This window comes from Tupaia chinensis, unplaced genomic scaffold (genome assembly GCF_000334495.1).
Source record: "Tupaia chinensis unplaced genomic scaffold, TupChi_1.0 Scaffold000660_1, whole genome shotgun sequence".
Classification (NCBI taxonomy): Eukaryota; Metazoa; Chordata; class Mammalia; order Scandentia; family Tupaiidae; genus Tupaia; species Tupaia belangeri.
This window is the reverse complement of record NW_006160182.1, coordinates 16,528-23,255: the sequence shown is the minus strand read 5'-3', so window position 1 is coordinate 23,255 and position 6,728 is coordinate 16,528.

The window sequence follows — 6,728 nt, the reverse complement described above, 5'->3', positions numbered from 1 at the left end:
GATTGCGGCGTGACCATCCCCCCTGGGGGGTGATTTCTCGCTTTCTGTCTCTATGTCTCTCTCTGTCTGGCGAGCGCACGTGCCCTATAGCGAAAATCTCTCAAAAAAAAAAAAAAAAGATCTGAGCAATTACTGGCACCCACAGGAATTTATTTTATGGAATTAATATATCATCTGCTTGTTTTTATATTTAGTCTATGGCTCATGGGTCAAATCCAAATCACTTTTCATACAGCACATATGTTAAGAATGACTTTTATGGAGCCAGCAGGTGGCGTGGTGGTTAAGGTGCTGGACTGTCTTGTGGCTGACCGCAGTTCAAGTCCTGGACCTGGCAGCTTAATATTTATGTCAGGCATTTGTGCGTGTGTGTGTGTGTGTGTCTGTGCTCCAAATCCCAAGAGGGTAATGGAGAAGGAAGGGGTTATGGTATGGCTGTCCTTCCTGGCAGGGTGATTTCTTGCTTTCTGTCTCTGTCTGTCTCTTCCATGAGAGCACACACCCTAAAGAAAAAAATCTCTCTCTCAAAAAAAGAGTACTTTTGCATTTTTAAAGGGCTATAAAAGAAAAATGAAGAACGTGTGACAACACCATATGTGTCCTGCAAAATGTAATATATTTATTTTCTGACTTTTATTTTTAAAAAGGTTGAAAAGGTTGGTTTAGCATAAAAAGAAGAATTAACGTCAGATTGTTGCCTCAAGGAAAAAAAAATATGGTCTATATTTATTAATTCGAATACCATTAACCCAGATTTTTTGGATAATTTAACATGAATCTAATATTAAATAATTAACTAAGCAGATGAGTTATATAAATAACATTATCAAGAATATTAAGCTACCAAGACAATAGACTTAAATGCAGAAATTTAATATTCATTTTAATAATTAATGTTTAAAATGATGGATAAGTGATATAACCAGAAATGTTTACACTAAGGAAGCTATCAGAAATGAATGTTTTAACTCTTCACTACCTGCAAAGTAAAAGTCTCTCCAGCCTTCTTTCTTTCTTTCTAATGAAAAAAAAAAGATTTATTTTATTTTATTTATTCATTCATTTATTTTAATTTTACCAGAGAGAGAAAAAGTAAGAAAGCAAGCTACCAGATCCAGGACTCAAACTGTGATCAGCCATGTGGGAGTGTCCACCATCTTAACCACCATGCCACCTGTTGGCCCCCTCTTCATCCTTATTTCTTTTTTTTTGGAGAGATTTTCGCTATAGGGCACATGCGCTCGCCAGACAGACAGAGAGAGACATTAGAGACAGAAAGCGAGAAATCACCCCCCGGGGGGGATGGTCACACCGCGATCCCTTCTTCTCCTCCATTCTCCTCTTGGGATCTTGGGCACGCACGCACACACGCCCGGCGTGAGTTTTTAAGCTACCGGGTCCAGGACGCGAACCACAATGGACTACGTGGGAGTCCAGCGACATAGCCATTACACTAACTGCTGGTTCCCTCCATCCTTATTTCTAAGAAGCGAATCTTGTATAATACTTCTGATAAAGATAAGATGATACTATGTTCTTTGCAATAGAAACTTGATTCTTATTCTTTGTCCATGCGATCAAAAAGTATGTATGTCATTAATCTGTGGTAATCTAATCAATGATGTTCTTTAGCAAATAGGTTTTTCTTTCAAATGTAAAAGGCTTAAGGGGATTGAGTGTAAAGACCCTCACATGACAGTAAAAACAGTCTTTCTAGGCCTTAAGGGAGTGACCACATTTGCATTGGTCCTTTCGGGCACTTCTGCCATCTGACCTGCCAGACCTTACAGACACAGTTTGGAGGAAAAATTAATCTCTACACACACACGGATACATACATACACTAAGCACTGTGCCTAATTTTAGAGGCACAAAGGTGAGTAAGACAAGGTTCTTATCCTCCTAGGAACCCATGGTCTCTTAATGTAAACAAACACATAAAGCAGAGGGGCAGAGAGGGACCATGAAGAAATAAAGCTACATTTCTTTTAAAAAATCATTGTCTTCTCTTATTCAATCCCTAATTATTCATTTATTTTATAAATATTTGAGTGAGCTTCGTATGTGCATGTGTTGGGTTTAAACATGGTGGACAGTGCATGTGAGCAAGACCTAGTCCATGCTTTCAAGGAGTTTATGCTGAGAAAGAATGAGACACTAAAGTAACTATTAAAAAGAAGAGATTGATACGGGCACTTTGAGTTATAAATGATTTCTAGAGCAGTACAGAGGAGGAAGACTTCCACAGAGATCAGGAGATGTTACTAGAGCCATGCTGTTTGAACAGGACCTCAAAGGGCCATCGGGTGAGAAATCACCTTCCAGGAGATGGTCTTGCCGCAATCCCTTCTCCTCCTTTCTCTTCCTGGGATTTTGGGCATGCACACACACATGTCTGGCATGATTTTCAGGCCCTAGGTCCAGGACTCAAACGTGGTTGGCCATATGGGAATCTAGCACTTTCAACACTGCCACCTGCTGGCCCTTAGTTTTCTTTTCTAAGGGAGAGAGGAATCAGTTATGTCTCTGCTCCTGTATCATTTAGGGGCTAGTAGATGGCATGGTGGTTATATCATTGGACTCCCATCTGACTGACCATGGTTTGAGTCCTAGAACCAGTGGCTTCAAAATCATCCAGAGTGTGTGTGTGCATACCCAAGATGCCAGGAGGAGAATGGAGAAGGGATTGCAGTGTGGCCACACCCCTGGGCAGTGGTTTCTCACTTTCTTTCTCACTGTCTCTGTCTTTCTCTCTGGCAAGCATATGTGGCCTATAGCAAAAACCTCTTTTGAAAAATCAATCATTGGGACCAGCAGTTGGCGTAATGGCTATGTTGCTGGATACTCATGTAGTCGACCACGGTTTGAGTCACTGACCCTAGTGGCTTAAACTCACACTGGGCGCACGTGTGTGTGTGCCCAAGATGCCCAGAGGAGAATGGAGGAGAAGGGATTGTAGAATGGCCCTCCTACGTGGGGGGTGATTTCTCGCTTTCTGTCTCTGTCTTTCTCTGTCTTTCTGGAGAGCACATGCACCCCATAGCAAAAACCTCTCCAAATAAATAAATAAATAAATCAGTAAGTCATTTAATCTCCCACTGTCATTTATACTTGAGACTTTTTAACATTTAGCAATTTTTAGGAGCTGGAGGGAATGCATAGTGCCTTATTTATTTATTTATTTATATTTTTGCTATAAAGTATGTGCATTCTCTGGAGAGACAGAAACACAATGTGAGAAATCACCCCTCAGGGTGGATGGCCATTCTCCAGTCCCTTTTCTTACATTCTCCCAGGACCTTGGGCATGCATGCACATATATCCAGTGTGAGTTTCAAGCCACCAGGTCCAGGACTCAAACCCTAGCCAGCCATGTGGGAGTCCAGCGATGTAACCCCTACACCATCTGCTGGCCCCTCTCCTTTTTTAAACAACACTCCAATGCCTCATTCTCATCATCAAGTGCACAGTCTCTCCTCCTTGCCACCCCACTCACCTTCCCCATCTCCCACGGTTGGAGACACTTGGGAAATCCAAATCTAGTAAAACCCACTCTCCATGTAGTCATCACTGACACCCAAGCAGCTAACCACAGGTGACCATGGAGCATCACTGACCTGACATCTGTCTCTATCAGGCCTTCTCCTAAGTCTTTTGAGGCCTTACATATTTTTAATGCAATCAAGCATTTATTTCCACATTTGTGTCATATACAGTGAGCAAGTCACACTGATATAAACAGGGTCTTGCATCTTTTACTTCATGGGCATGACCCAGAGTCGTCTGTTCTTCACTTGGTGGTGTAAGGGACTTGGGACATGACAGAACACAAACGCACCCTGACGTTGGCAGCATCTCACCCACTTGCTGATTTTCTGTGAGGCTCTCTCCGAGCTCAGTGCAAAGCCACGTCACTCACAAGTGCATGGGCTCCAGGCAGCCTGTCCACATTACAGTCTGTGATACTTCCAAAGAAATCAGACCAAAAATGCAGACGTAGTTACAGTGCAGGACAATAATGCCAGTGCTTATAGTTCAGGTTCTCCCATAGATATTCCCAGACTATAAAAGAGCATAGGGATGGATTTTCATAGAAAGTGTCTGGTAGAAAGCGGAAGGCCTCTTTATAAGATTCACAGCCCCTTTTAAAGAGGCCTTACATTTTCCACCCGGCGTTTTCTCTGAAAATCCAACCCTATGTTCTTTTATATTCCAGGAACATATCAAATTTTCTGCTTCCCTGGTAGGGAATCTTTTCCCGCATCCAAAGACTTAGTCTTTTCAGCAACTTTACCAATTACTTCAAGGACCAGAGGGTGGTAGAGCCACACGTGCAAGCTCTCTTTCTTAATTCAGTCTTCCATCCAAGTCATATGATTGCTGAGGGAAACTCGGAACAAACCAGACGCTTTCCAATCTAGTGAAAGAGGATGACGTCAGGACTGAGCAGACCAAGCTGAGCCAAGGAATGAGGGCTGTCTGAGAGATTGGCTTCATCCCCCTGAGCCCCCTTTGATAACAGAATCAAAGAGAATTCAATATAGGAAAAGAATCAATGAGAAGCCAGCAGGTGGAGTGGTAGTTAAGGCACTGGACTCTCACAGGGCCAACTGCAGTTAGAGTCCCAGATCTAGCAGCTTGAAAATCACGCCAGGTGTATGCATGCACGCTCACAATCCCAGGAGGGGAATGAAGGAAGAAGGATTGTGGTGTGGCCATCCCCCCAGGGGGGTGATTTTTCAATTTCCTTCTCTCTGTCTCTCTCCAGTAAGTGCACACTCCCTATGGCAAAAAGCTTTTTAAAAAGGGGAAAGGAAAATAACCAGCAAGGCCCCACCTCTATTCCCCCATGAGAGAACATGCTCTAATAGCAAAAAGTGCACTGTTGTCCCCAGAGAAAAAGGAAAAGTAACTAGACCTCTGATGAAAAATAGAGCAGAAAAACGCATTACCCAGACACACTAGGAAACTTTCTTTTTTTGAATGATCGGTCCCTGGAATAAACATTAAATTTTAAATGTCTTACTATTTTACTTGGTTCTACTACCTCAAACTCTATCTGCTGAACAGATCAAATTCATCCTTTATTACGGGCCTAATGGAATTTTGGCATCGACATCCTGATCCGTTTTTGGCCCTTACCTTATAAAACTTCATGTCTATCAGATCCCTTAATGGACAAAGAAGATTATTAAAACTCCAGGCATTTCTACAGCCAAGGTCTGGAAAATTGCAGAGCACATTTTTTAGATTTAATGATGACCAGTATTTTACAAGCTGATTCCTAATTGGATCTAATTGGTCTGAGAAACCCCAAGCCAGCTGAAGGCCTTTTGAACCTGCCTTTGTAATTCATGGTGTAGGAAGCCAAGGTCCAAACCCAGGGGACATTTTTAGTAGCAAGGGAAAAAGAAAAATCGCATCTCCCTGCTGAAGAAGAGTCACTATTCCAAGGAGGCAGGATGGAGTCTGAGAGGCAGTCTCTACAGCTTTGGTCAGGTGAATCTCCAAACAGAAAAGGGCATGAGAACATTCTCCAGCACGACAGTCCTTCAGGTAGCTGGAACAAAGGTGGTGTGGTTTGTATGACCACAGAAGTGCTACAAAGTGGTGGTACGGAAAAGATCGTGAGTCTGAGATGCATGGTGGTTCCAGGTGTAGCCTCACCATTTATTTCATAGACAGAGTGACTGCAAGTTGGGGACCGTTACAGTAGGTTGTCATCAGCTTTGAGGGGAGACCCGCATCCACACCAGTTCGGCTCCTCGTTAGTCATGTGACCTCACACAAGACACCTCACCCCTCTGAGCTTCAGTAAACACAGAGCAATACTCACCCTGCAGAGTCGTTCAATGAGATCGTAACTGCACATCGCAGACTGGCCACAGTGGCGCAGTGGTGGCATGCCACTCAGCAATGCTGGATCCATGTGGAAGATCAGGGGTTCAGATCTCAGGTCAGCCTGTGCACACTGAGTGTGTGCACCCATCATCCTGGCTGGCTGGGAAGGCTGTGGGGTGGATCATGGCTCGAAACCCTACTGAGTGTGCCTGTCTGTCTCTCTCTCTCCCCCATGGAAGAAATGATGAACATTTTCAAAATAAAAATCGCAAGTCTCTAGTACATAGCATGTGCCAAATAAATCATGTGCTAAAAAAGTAAAAACTCTTATGTTGACAAAATGATCCTTCCTAAGGACTTGTCCACATTTCTGACCACTTTTTCAGGTTTTTCCATTACTTGAAACAAAGTGACAAAAGCAAGGGACTTGAAATATAGCTTTGCACACAGTAGGAGATACCTGTTAGCTTGGTTTAGCTTAACTGTATCCTCAACCCTGACTAAACTACCTTTATCACCCCAAGACACAGCGGACTCTTAGAAGCTCCCAGAAAGACAAAACTGATTCTGACACTTCCAAAACAAATGCAGACATGGGAAGTTAAGGCAGACGAGGTTGGCAACAGTACAGTTAACCAAGCAGACCACTGTGTGGGTCCAGAGTAGTGAAGCGTAATTAGTGTCCTGGGCACATGGGTAAGGGTTAGCACCATCTGGGTGTAAGTCACTGCTTTAGGACTTTCCTATAACCTACTTGAAAAAAACTCTTTAATTGTATTTATTATTTTTTTTTAATTTGATACAGGGCACATGCACTCACAGAGAAAGACAGAGACAGAGAGAGAAGGAAAGTGAGAAAGCAAACTGCCAGGTCTGGGATTCAAACC